The sequence below is a fragment of the Aphelocoma coerulescens genome, chromosome 24, assembly GCF_041296385.1.
Source record: "Aphelocoma coerulescens isolate FSJ_1873_10779 chromosome 24, UR_Acoe_1.0, whole genome shotgun sequence".
NCBI lineage: Eukaryota > Metazoa > Chordata > Aves > Passeriformes > Corvidae > Aphelocoma > Aphelocoma coerulescens.
Window position 1 is genome coordinate 3,612,943 of NC_091037.1, and position 12,970 is coordinate 3,625,912.

Consider the following 12,970-nt stretch of genomic DNA (forward strand, 5'->3'; position numbering starts at 1 on the left):
AGCAGGGCAGAGATGGCAGAAACCCCACTGCCAGTCAGGACTCCAAACACAGAACCTACCTGCTCTGGTCCCATGGGGATGTTTAACCCTTCCCACACCTCCAGTTCTTCAGGGAAATTGATAATTTGCTTTTTCTTCCAGCAAATTCTCCAGGGGCATCCTGACACCCCCAAGTCCAAGCCACTCTCACCATCCCTGCTGAGCTGCTCATTTTCCCATGTCTCCCTCACTGCTTGTAGGCAGGGATTTTTCCAAGTCCTGGATTTGCAATCCACCTCTTTGTCTTTGGGGTTTAACAGCCTGCACAGCCCAAGGTTTTGTTCAGAGGGAGACAAATTAGTCTAACGGGAATGGCTAGGTGTGACAGGATTTATGGCACTGAGACAGTGACCAGACCATGGAGCACATCCCCACAGGGTCACAAGAGATCCCTGCAGGCAGCAGAGTATTCCCAGGGGAGCAAACACCTCAGAACTGGGATGAATTTCTGGGAAAGAAGGAAGGAAGACACGGAGAAGCAAAGAATCAGGCACGGAATTGAAAAATTTGGAGGCAGCACCATGGTCTGGGACAAGCTCGAAGGCAGCCCTGACACGCTCCAGGTTACTGCTGGAATCAGTGCCCAAATCAACACCCAAATCTCATCTCTCCCCAGGGAACAGGCTCAGAAACCATTTTAACCAGCAAGAGAGTCCTGAATCGGGACTGTTCACTGCCCTGAGCCCCAGTGCAGGTGCTGGCAGCCCTGGCAAGCCCCGGGGAAGGGATGATGCCATTCCCAGACATGCACGGACTGGGAGGCCAAGTTTTGCTGTTTATGGACTTAAACAGCAAGAACTGAAAGTAGGTCAGCAGGCAGGACACCCCAAAGGTGGAGAGAACCATCCTCCAGTCCCTCCTTCCAGGAGGGTTCTGCCTGAGGGTTCTGATTGATGGTACTGCATAAGCAGAGCTGATTTTTAATGGAAAACCAGAAATGGTTTGAGCCCAAGGCTGCAGTTTTCTCCTCCAGGCAAGTCAGCACTCAGGAAAGAAAAGGAAAATGTTCACACCCCACTTCCTGGGGGCCCCAGGCAGAGGCATGTAACCAAGCCTGCATCAAAACTGAATCAAAAATCCACCCCATGTGCAGCAAAGCAGAGATTATAACATCAGATCCAGCCCAGCACACAGAGCTTTAAGCTATTCTTCCTGAGTGTCCTACATAACAAACCCAAACAAATTAAGGAATGAGTAATGAAAAGGTAGGAGGTGGCAAGGCTTGTTTTGGTTCAGGAAAGGATTCCCATCCCTTGCTTGGAATCTAAATTAGATTCTACTTAGATTAGAGTGAGGCAAGGCCAAATTCCCCTGATGAATGAGCTGCTGCAGTAAATCACTCAGATTTTGCAGCCATTCTTCAACAAATGTGTTTTTCTTTTTCCTTCTTCTCCTTTTGTATCCGATCTTGTCAGCCCCCTGCCATGGCCCTGTTCCTCTGGGTTAGGATATCCCTTTTTATCTCCCTCAGAAAGGGAAGAACTAATTTGTTGTCTGGTAGGGAGAGAAGGTGTTCTTGGCCTGATGAGTGGATTATCTTCCTAAACAAGCTCTGTAATGCAACAAACCCCACACACTCACAAAACCAAAGGAATCCTTCACATCCAGGGATGTGACATCCAAAAGTGAAAGTTCCCTCTCCTGCACAGCGTGCTCAGTGCCACAGCCAGGCTTTGGCTAGAGCAAAAATCCAGGGAAAATGCACAAAATTAAATCCTTATTCAGGCTTTCCATAGCTGCAAATGGATCTCTGAACTCATAGCAGCATGTGCAGGCTCGCAGCACCTGCATGTGATTTCTCTTCCAGCTGAAGAGTGTTGAACAGTCTAGAAACTGAAAAAGAGAAATGATATCAGGAGTGCAGAATGAGAACATCCCAAAAAAAGATGGGAATTGGGCAAGTGGAGTCATCTACCCCCATCTACCCTATCCATTTGCTGCAGTCCAGGCTTGGGATTTTTCCTCTGCTGCCGCCCTGCACCCCACAGATTATCACTGGAGATGTCAGTGATATCAGCTACGATATCCAGTCCCTCTCAGGAGGAACCAACGACGTGTAGCAACTTAAAATAGATACTGGGCTGAAACTCTTTAGCCTCTGACTCACCCCAGAGGAAGCCAAGCAGGTGTAAACCAGGAGATGATCCAGAACCTGGGACCTGACAGACCTTCAGGTGCCACCTGCTGCCGCAGAACAGAGACTCATTCATTTAATAGTTGCCAGGCACTGATTTACAGCTTGTTCTCCCTGGCTGGTAGGGCTTGTGTGAACCCAAAGCCGTTGCTGACACGTCCTGCAGGAGGCTGGAGAGCTGGAAAGCTCCTGGCTCCTCATTTGAATCCACAATCAGGTGCCTGAGGTAGCTGATTTGGTGTAAACCAGGGACTTCTCCAGGGATAATCTCTCTCTCTGATGGATCAAAATGAAGCTGCTTTATTTCCCTGGCCCAGCTTCTTTTGGAACCACCCTAATTTCTCTTAGAGAAGCCAATTTCACAAAGGGCAGCTGCAGAAACACGGAGCTTTCATTTTTAGTGCTTACCTTGTGCTTAAACACACTCCCTTAGGCAGCACCAGCCCATTCATCACCCTGATGAGAAGAAATACCCAGAATTACCTCTCAGAGTACAAGACAATTCCCACAGGACTGGTAATTCATTACGCCTGATTTTCTTTATGATGCAATTTTCCTTTTCTGAACGTTGCAGAACTGTTTCACTGCTGTGTTCCAGCCTTTGTTTCCTGCCAGCATTGCATATAATTCCTCCTTTCTGCTGTTTGGTTCCACGTGCATTCACTTGGTGATAAAACGATGCTCATTTTGTAGTATCACTTCAGCAGCTGAATAAAATCCTTCAGGGTGATACTGCAAGACAGCAATATCTGAATGCAATGCTGATTTTGTGCAATAACCTGATAAAACCAGACATTGTTCCAAGGAGCTGTTCTCTTGAACGGATGCCCAGAAACTTCTGAAATTATTAATCTTAAAATATGTTATGTTAAAGAGTATCTGCTTCCAAAGGATGCAGCAGCAGCCTAAACTCCTACATGTTGGGAAGCCAGTGCCAAGGAGTGTAAATTTTCAGGGTTCTGGAACAGCTAAAATGAAAGTATTATTCTGTGCACATGAAATATCGAAGTATCTGACTTCCCTTGCAAGGAGGAAAATGCTACCTCATGTATTTTAATTTGCTGTGATTACAGTTTTCATAGGAGAGAGGAATAATAATAATAATAATAATAATAATAATAATAATAATAATAATAATAATAATAATAATAATACACATTTTGGATCTTTTTTAGTCATCCCACTGCACTCTCTGTGCTGCACTGCAATTTGAAACAATCACGAGGAGATAAAGATGGAGTTTGTTATTGCTGAGGAGTGCATGGTTCACATCCAGTAAATCCCTGGGTCGGTCCCTGAGCTGTGCACATCCCCAGATTTAAATGGATGTTGGCACCAAGGGTGAAAACTCCAGCACTGCAACCCTCACGACACTGGAGCTCACACGGAATTAACCACAGGCTGTTTCCATGGCTCTTAGGGCACTTTGTGGAATCAAGGTCCCAAAATGCTGCACTTTCCTCTCCTCAGTTTCCTAAGCTCAGCTGCTTCCCCAGCCCATCCACACTTTGGAAGGGGGATGAGCCCATCCAGCCAGACCCCACTGCAGATATTTGATCCAATCCCGTGTTTTACACTCATCCCAAGCGCCTGCCTGCCTCATTAGCAGCGAGGGCAAGCTCCAGAGGCAGGCTGGGAGCCAGCCTATTTATCATTCGCGTTTAAGCAATGCTTTCATATTTACAAAGTGCTGTGCAAACACCAATTACTGCCGGGAGCTGATTAACCCCGGCACGGCGCTGGTGGGACCGCGCTGCCCGCAGCTCCGGAACCAGCTGCAGCTCCATCCCTGCCAGCACCCAGCTGGCCATGCCCTGCCTCCTCTTGTGACCCCCCCAGCATCCTCACACTGCCCTGGGAAGTGGCTGCACTCAGAGCCTCTCAAGAATCATCGAAATCAGCATCCAAAAAGCACCAAGGTTGGACACTCTGCAGCACCCCGGGGCTTGCGGTGCTGCACGGGAGCTCTCCAGGACAGGCTGCAAAGCAGCCAGGGAAACATTGGACAGAATAACTCAGTTACCCCCTGGTTTTCCCATATTTTCCCAGGGTTATCAAGAACATAAAAGTCTTTTGCACCTCACAGTCCTTCACCTTATTAAGCTCAGAGCATCTCCTGTAACTCAGCTCTCTTTTGACTCCTCTCTTCCAAAGCCACGGAGCACCTGGCATTTGTCCCAGGAGAGGAACAACCTCCTGCACACTGGGAGCCACCCGGCTCAGAGCCACCACCAAAAGGACTCTGTTTTGTTTTCCCTCTTGTCCAAAAGCCTTAAGCTGAAGCTGATCAGGTTTAGATTGGATATTCGGGAAGAAATTCCTCCCTGTGAGGGTGGGGAGGCCCTGGCACAGGGTGCCCAGAGAAGCTGTGGAGATAATTCCCATCCCTGGAAGTGTCTAAGGCCAGGTTGGACAGGGCTTGGAGCAGCCTGGGACAGTGGAAGGGGGTGGGATGAGATGATTTTTAAGGTCCTTTCCATCCCAAACATGTGATTCTATTTTGGCTCTTAATTCCCAACAGAGTCACTCATCACAAAACTTCACACGCTGAGATGGATTTGGTGACACACGGGGAGCCTTTCATTCATCCTTAGCTTTTCCACAAATCATCTCACCCCAGATGCATTCAAAATATTTGACTCTTGGAGCAAAACTTGATGGGATTTGCCAGATCCTCTTTCAGTAAAAGTCAGCATGAACTGCAAGTATTTCTGCAGCAAATCAGTGTGACCAACACAAGCTCAATTCCCAGAAAAATGTGTTCCCAGGAAGCCCAAGGAGCACGCATGCTCCCATCTGGGGCTGGCTCTGACACATCTGTGTGCAAAAGCCAAATCAAAGCTGGTTTTAGTATTGAAATGGTGTCATCTGGACTCATCCCTATGCATTTGTTCCTCAGGACAGGAGTCATCTGCCGGCCCTGAAAGCAGCTCTTTCATCTGGAGTGTTCTCCCTTTATGCAGGCAGAGGACAGGATGCCTCTGCAGGGTAATTATCATCTCATCTCTGCCTGCCACGGTGAGAAACCGCTGTCTGGAGGTGCTGCTTTCTTCCTCCTGGCTACAAAGACAAGCTGAGCGATGAGTGCAGAGTTAAATGAGATGAGCTGCATCCGTCCCAGGCAATTTGGCACTCGTGTTTTGCAGCTATTTAGCAAATTAAGCAGGCAAGGGGCACACACAGAACAGGCAAGGAGAAGAGTCAGGGCTCATCCTTTCGCTGGGACCCTCCTGCCGAGGGTCACACAATTCTCAACCAGATTTCCTGGCTGATCCTGCTCAGGTTGCTGCCTCTCCATGACTCCCTTTCTCCATCTGCAGAGTGGAGATGATGCTCCCAGCCTCCTCTGCCAATTCCTCTTCGATCTACTGATGCAAAGATCCCCAATCCTAACACAGATGTTACTTCACACTCACTAAGGGCATTTAAAAATGCCTCTTTTTAACCATGATAATAAAAACCTGCGACCTTCTCCGAGCTGAGCACAGCAAAAACAGATACCACAGACACGACTTATAAAACAAAGAGCTGCAGGGGAAAAATTCTAAACCCAGCTAACCTTTTCTATTTAACACTTCAGGGCTGCTCAACACAAAATGCTTCACTAAAACAAGGCTGGGAAACACTGAAGCACATCCCACAGCTAAAAATTTTGCATTCTTTGTGGGTAGAAGAGCTTTACAAAACATTATCCACCTATCCTGAGCCACTTCCAAAGCCAGGCAGACTGAAAATGAGGGAATTCATTGCTAGCCAAGCCCCAAGCCTGTAACTTGATGTATTTCTTACTTAACTGACTTTATTCCAGTGTGCATGGAGCGGGTGGTTGGACTGGTTCTCAGCAGCACTCAAACAAGATCCCGTGCAAATCACAGACAAGGGCATTTTCCCAGGAGGAAAGGAGGGGAAAGGTGAGGCTGGATTTTCCTGCAGCATGAGGGGCCCCAAGACTGAAAACGGGAGGTGAAAATGGCCCAAGGATGGGGACAAGTTCAGGTTGGCACTGCTGGGCAGAGCTGGGAGGCTCCTCCTCTCTTCTCAGCCACAGCAAACACCCAGCTGTGGCACCTCTGCCCCCTTCCAAGGGGCTGGGAGGGAACTGGCAATCCAAGGGAAGGGCATTCCAAGGGAATGTCAGCGTTAATCCCTTCAGCTCCACGTGTGGGGACCTGCAGCACCTACAACCTCTCCTTCCCTCAGTGCCAGGGGAGCTGTTCCGTGGTGATTTCTGCACCATGGCAGGAGTTGGAATTCCCAGCCAAAATGTTTGGCCTTCTAGAGACAGGGGAGGATTTTCACTGTGAATTTCTCATGCTCAACCTCACGGCTCCAGCATTTTCTCCACATCCTCATTTTACCTTTAATTCCTCAAGTCCCACACCAGGCCGTGGCACCTGAGCAAGGCACTGGGTTAAAGGATGCTGTGGCACCTTTAGATGCCCTGGCAGCCAGCATGGAGATGTGCCCAGCCCCTCCACGTGGCTTTGGCAAACACAAAACAAGTTTTTCTTGACCCAAAGTATTTTCTGCAGCAGGCCAAGTGCAAGTGCAGGTAGGATTAAACACTGAGCTGTGCAACAAACCCATGTGACCCTCAAATTCCACAGGGAAAATGCTGTTTGCAGCCTCGGATCACAGCCCAGTTGTGCAACACCTTGAACTAATTCAAGGCCATTTTCTCTGACCCCAGGAGCCTTCTGTGAATTTTGCTCAAGAGCACAAACGTGACCATTACAGTGCTACTGTAATTTCTGGAGGATGGAATTTCTGGAGGATGGAATTTCTGGAGGAGATACAAATGAAAAATAAAATCCATACAGGTTGCCTGAAATACCTTCCCAGAAGGTATGAGGAGCTGAGTGGAGAATGTTTTCCTTCCTTTCCCTGGAAGCAGCCAGCAGAATTCCACTGTGATGATACTGCATGGAAATGGAAAAAGAAATTTTAAGAAACCCAGGAAAATTAAAGAAAAGGGGAAGCAGCCTTCTCTTTAAGTGCTTCCATAGATGCCTTCCACTCTGCCTGCTCCGGGAGCAGCTCCACAGAACCCACCCACTTTTCTGGGAATGCAAAAACGCAAAAATAGCTTTAAACCAGGCATTTCTAAACGTGGCTCACCTCCTTCTCCCACTGAGCCACCCCAGCCCACAGTTCTCCACACCCTTTGCAACTCCTGACATTTTAATTTTGCTTCCTCCTGCAAACCTGGCAGTGCCAGGGCTGGGGATGGCAGAGGCGAGGCTGTGCCAGCACTGGCAGCTCCTGTGAGCTGTGAGCCACCCCTGGGCCAGTCCCAGCCTCTGCAAGCCGTGACTAAAGGCCCTGCCTGGCTCTGCCAGCAGCTGTTGCAAGCTGTGAGCCAGGATTTTGGCATTCCCAGCTGAAACCCTGGGCACTTGTGCCCTCACCAAGTGACAAGTTCAGCGGGGTGACACCGCGGGGTGGAAGGGGATCGTGCTGGGGTGACCCACACCCAACCTACTGAGTCAGGTGTAATCCCTTTCCAGGTCATCCAGCTGGTAAACAGCTGGCTGTGGCACCCCAGCCAGGGGGAATTATCCTGCCAGGCAGCCTCTTGTCCTGCTGCAGCCGTTGTCAATTGTTGGTGCAGTCACGTTGCTGCACTGACCTGCTTTTCATCACAAAAATGCCCCCGAAATGCCATAGAACCAAAATTTTCTCAGCAAGTCTTTGCCAGATAGTGCTCAGTCTAATTCCACATGAAATTAGGAAGTAATTCTTGTCCACTCCAAGTGGTTTTTGGCAGATAATGGATGTGACTCTTGCAGAAGCTGGATACGGAAACTCTGCTGACCGCACACAGCTGTTTCTAGACAGCAGCACAGGCTTGGAGCAGCCTGGGACAGCAGGAGGTGTCCCTGCACATGGCAGGGGTGGAATGGGATGAGCTTTAAGGTCCCTTTACCCCAAACCATTCCAGGATTCCGTGAAGCTGTGATTGCTCAGAACACATCACACATACCAGGGCTTTTACAAGCCTGGCCACTTCCTCACCTGGATTTGCAGAGGTGCTTTGGTGTCAACACACCCCTGCAAAAACCCATTTTCTCTTCCTGTGTGTCCAGATTCAGCTACACAGAAGCCCAAGCTCACATCCCTCTTTGAACCATCCCATTCTCCTGACTGCATCCCGAAGAATTCCTGCCTCTGCCACTCTCCAGGCTGTGATGCCCATCAGGAATGAGGCTGGGTGTGTTCCAGAGGAGCAGATTCCTCTAGAATGCAAACCACGGCCTGGCTCTGTGAGTTCCTTATCCAGCACATCAGATAACATTTTGAAAGGAAAAATGTATTTTTTTTTTTTTTTACCTGAGAATGATCAAAGCATCCAGACAGCAGCTGTTTGAAAGACTGGAGTTTACAAATCCCTATAAATCATGAAATGTTGGAAATATCACCACGTTTAAAGAAAGAAGTTCTGCTGTGGTTTTGCACCAGTTTCCAGCCCTGACTGCTCCTGAGAGCTCCAGGAAGTTACAAAGAGGAAAATCAATTTTCCTTACTGTATTTTTAAACCAATATGAATCCAGTAAGGGTTCATATTTAGGAGCATGAGGAAGCAGGAAGATAAAATATTAAGAAGAGTCAGATAGTCCGGGATGCTGTGACTCACTTGTGCTTGCTTTTCTTCCCCACAGACAGAAAATGTCAACAGAAAATTGATTCTCAGTAATATTGTCTCTAACAAGAAACGTGCAAATTCTGATTTTTGAACTTTCTTTGGGCAGGCAGCGGCGAGCTCAGCACACCCTGATCTATAAATCACAGACAGCCATGGCTTTTTGATGGCCCACATGAAAATGTTTGGAATGAGCACCTTTCCACATCAAAAAGTGGCCAATATTGTTGTAGAAACCAAAAAAAAACTTCAGCAAATGAGGACTAGAGATGAAAAACCAGTCCCTTTCCCCAGGATTCACCAGCTCTTCTTCAGGTGGTGAGAAGAAATCAAGGGTACGTTGAAATGTAGAGATATGAAATGATGAATTCATCTCTTTGTGGCATTCAGAACCCACCTCAGCAGTGTCTCAGCTTCAAAAGGCTGAGGGAAAGGCCAGACCCTTCTGTAAAATCCAAACCTTGCCCTGAAGTGACCTAAAGCTGAGGTGGCCGTGCCAGGTCTGTAGGGACACCAAGCCATCGTGGCATTTATAATGAGGCTATAATATACTCCAGCATTTAAAATGCCAGCCTAAAAGCTGGGAATTAACCCCTTTGCTCCTCAGCATTTCCTGCTCCTCTCTGATTTACAAGAATGGGAAAAATTAGGGGGGAATAAAGCACAGAAATTTCGGTTTTCCCGAGCTCCACGAGCACCAGGCAAAGCAGAATGTGCAATTCCCCCTCTCGGGAGGTGGATGCTCAGACAAGGAGTGGTTTACAGCCAATGCCTAAATTACCACTGTCCTAATACCACTTAAGCTTTGTCTTAATTTGGCTCCTGGGAGGTTTTTACAGGTGCTTGGCTCATCACTTGTGGCCTCTGAATTACGGTTTAACATCTTTGGGCTAAATTGAGGAGAAAAACAGATAAGATTTAGCACTTGGTACTCAGAGGAAAGAGGAGTTTCTGCTCTCCACTGAGCAGAAAAAACAAGGAATCCTCACAACTTCCCTCCTGGGTAAAGGACAAACCCAGAATAAATTCTCAGCCCCTTCCACTTGTCTGTCTCTGGAGAGTTCAGGGGCTGTTTTACCCTTGGCCTTGAGGGAGGGAACAAACAAAAAAACAAACCCCCAAAAAACCCAAACAAATCCTTTCTCTGTAGAATCACAGAACCCCAGAAAGGTTTGGGTTGGGAGGGACCTTAAAGCTCATCCAGTGCCACCCCTGCCACAGGCAGGGACACCTCCCACTGTCCCAGGGTGCTCCAAGCCCCATCCAACCTGGCCTTGGACACTTCCAGGGATCCAGGGGCAGCCACAGCTTCTCTGGGCAACCTCAGGGCCTCCCCATCCTCACAGGGAAGAATTTCTTCCCAATATCCCATCTAAACCATCTCCCTTTCAGCTGGAATCCATTCCTCCTCGTCCTGTCACTCCAGGGTCTTGTAGGAATTCCCTTGTTGCTCCTTCAGGCACTGGAAGGTCACAGTGAGGCCACCCCATGTCTCTTCTCGGGAAAGGCAGAATAATCCCAATTTTCTCAGCCTTTCCTCCCGGCAGAGCTGCTCCATCCCTCTGATCATCCCGGAGCCTGCTCTGGCCTCGCTCCCACAGCTCCAGGTCCCTCCCGTGCTGCGGCAGCACTCAGGGCTGGTGCCAGGGCTGTGCCGGGACACCAAGGCAGCCACGCGCTCATTCCTGGGGAATTTAGGGAATTTTCAGGAATTGGCGAGGGAATCGCTGAGCGCACAGGGCCGTGCGCCCTCTCCCGGCCTGCCCGGGAAGTGCAGCCAGCGTGCACCACCCCTGACAGAAGAAAATTCAAACAAATTGTAGCAAATATAGGCAAACTTTAGCAAAATTTGGCATCGTTTTACCTCCCTCTGTGCGGCTTCAGGTCCCTCCACCGCTCATGCTCGTTCGGCTTCATCCAAGACATGTAAATAACAAGGCAAATCTCCTCAGGCAGAGACATTGCATTCTCCTTAGCCCAAAATCCTTTGCAAACATTCACACTTTTACTTCGAAACCTGAAGGAATTTGACAGTCTGAGCACTGGGATCAGCCCCTACGAGCTCGGAAATGCGGCCTCCCTGTGCTAAATAACATCCAAACATTCTCCTGGCTGTCTTTTTTTCACATAGGAACTTACTAGGATCCAAACAGGTGAAGAAATGTGAGACATAACAATCCAGAAGAGCCACGTTGTTTTTCTAGACTGATGTTTAGAATCAGCACAATACTAACTCATTTTCCCCTCTCAGCAGGGCCCAGCTGTGGCTGTTGTGACATGCCAGGAGCACACGTGACAATGCCAGCCCTCACGTATGTTCCTCTCAGGACATGCCACGTCTTGCCAAGCCAGGGCATGGGGCAGGATTTGGTTGTGCAGCAGCCCTCACCCAGAACTGCAGCCCAGGTTCACATCCGGCTTCTCTTTCTGGGACCTTTTTGGCAGAGCCAAGTGACAAAACACAAATGTTGTCAGTGGCAAGGGACCCCAGCTAACAAGGAGGATTCCAGCTGTGCAACCACCTTATGCTGGCTCACGAAAAACAAGAGAGTTGTCTTTTCACAGTGCACCTCATCCTTGCTGTGTAACTCACAGAAGAAAGCCCCTCAGCTGACAGACTTAATGGAATTTTGGCCACGGAATTTTAACATCAAATTTGCCCTTTGAACTTGGCAGCTCCACACAGGCAGCAAAGCCAGCTTGATCCTGTGTAAATCCTGAGCCACGGAACTGTCCACAGAGACTTTCCCAGCTCAGTCCCTTGGCCAGAGAGCACATCCTTCAGCAGACAGATGTGTCAGGTAAATATCCCGCAGGGTTACCAGGTGCTTTGTTGCCAAACACGTCTCTCATTTGCATTTCTAACATTCGTCCCCAGGCAAAAGCCAGCAGGGTTTATAGAAGGCAAATACAAAATCTGCCCAAATGACCCAGATAAACGTCCTGAATCACAAACCGTTGTTAAATGCACACGCTGGTTGCTTTGATGGATCTGGGAATTGTCGGATGCACATTTTTGTTTTCCATCCAGATTAGAGCTCTCAGTTCCAGTTAAGAGCTGTCAATGAACAGGGGGAGATGTGCTGGGTTTCACATTTTGCAGCCCATTGCTTTTACCCACAGACCTGATGGCACGCAAGCACATTCCTGGAAGGCATTTCCCCATCTCCAAGTCCGTTTCCCTTCTCATTTCCCCCAGATTCCAGCCTGAGCAGTCCAGCTGGATGTCAAATCAGCTCCTCTCCACCACCCTGCTCCGGATCTTTACCAGAACAGAGGGGAGGATCTCAGTGCTATCACACAGATTCCCTGGATACAGCCAACACATCCGAGCTCCTCCTCATGCTGGGAAACCTCCAGCACTTACAGACGTCGGGGAAGGTTGATATTCCAGGGCAAAACCCAGCTCTGAGTACATCAAGGAGCAGAAACCGAACATGAAACCTTTCCAGACCCACTCCTGAGCCTTGCGCAACGTCCCAGGATTAAAGAATGCCGTGGAAAAAGACCAACACACAGAAACTGCGAAGTGGGAACAGCTTAAGGAGGTCTGATACTCAAATTCCTGGGAACTTGAATTGAATACGAATTATTCCTGTTCCTGTTGAGGTAATAAATGATGTGCCTTGGATTTTCCTCTCCGTTAACAGCTTCTATCTATGATTTGATGAAGTCAGCATTGGTTATCTCCATTAACACGTCATATCTCTGACCACAATTTGAGTCACTTGCTGGTGGCACCACGCGGTATCTCAAATTAATTTAAAGTTTATGGATTATATAGGATTAAAGACCATATGTAATATTAAAGACTAAAGATTACATAGTGTTAAAGAGCAAATGCTGGTCAGCAAGGTCAGGTGGATGAAAGACAAGTCTTTCCCCACAGAATGTTAAACTGCAGAAAACCATTCCCCATGTTTCACTCAGCGTTTCATCAGCTCAGTCTCAGAGGTGGAGAAGTCAGCTTCACTCCTAAGTGATGAGAGAAGCCAGGTACCAAAAGTGTCACAAATCTCATTATCACTCCTGCCTGGAAGCTGGTAATTGGTGCCAGACAAACCAAGAGCTGCTCAGGTGAGTGCCCTGCTGAAAAAGCACCAGGAAGTTCACTTCTCCCAGCCCAGCACCAAGGTGAAAAACACAAGAAATGCAAG